This window comes from Phaethon lepturus, unplaced genomic scaffold, assembly GCF_000687285.1.
Source record: "Phaethon lepturus isolate BGI_N335 unplaced genomic scaffold, ASM68728v1 scaffold1806, whole genome shotgun sequence".
Taxonomy (NCBI): Eukaryota; Metazoa; Chordata; class Aves; order Phaethontiformes; family Phaethontidae; genus Phaethon; species Phaethon lepturus.
This window is the reverse complement of record NW_010543897.1, coordinates 1-808: the sequence shown is the minus strand read 5'-3', so window position 1 is coordinate 808 and position 808 is coordinate 1.

Genomic DNA, 808 nt, shown 5'->3' with positions numbered 1-808 from the left:
TTTAGGACTCAGCAGGAAGACCCAGTCCCTGTCTCGCCTCTGGGTTCTTGCTCAGTGTCTATGTTTAAAGCAATTTGTTTGAGTTTTTCATCTATTCCATGTTGCTTTCATGAGAGCTGTCCTCCCACCTTGCCTCTCTCTAAATATACCTTTTCTCCTCGGTCTTGGAAGCTCCTCTTCCTCGGACCCATGTGTTCCTTTCTTCCACTGTCTGTTGCCAAAGGAAGCTCCTTTTAGTGGTTAAAACCAATTATCAGGCTGGCTAAAGCAGTTCCTTACGGCCTGTTTCGCTGCCAAACACTTGATTATAGTCAATGTAGCGTAGGTCAGGTCTTGTGGCACCTCTTCGCTTGGCATAGGAGTTCCTGCGCTATTACACTTCACCGTAGCCAAAGGGGCCAAGAAGCAACTCTACCTCTTATTCCTGGCCCATCTCCCTCTTCAGTCCTGTGATTCCGAGGTACACCGGGCAGAACCAGAGTTGGCCAAACCAAAGCCTTGCCTTTTAAAGTGGGAGGTGGAATGTGCAGCGTACAGTGCAAGCCTCTCGGCTCCATTCCTGGCCTCTCTGCTGACCCATTATGTGACCTTGAGCAAGTGTATTTAAATTGCGTGGTCATTTCAAGTCACTTTTGGCACTTTTGTGCCAAGTGTAACTCATCTATAAAATTAATATTATGGCTAACATTTTTGAAGGAGTTTAAGAAACTTAATGCAAATATTCCACTCTAAGTATTACTTTGGGGCTAACTTCAGTAGGCCGCATTGCAATTACCAACTTCAAACATAATTCTATTATATTAATATT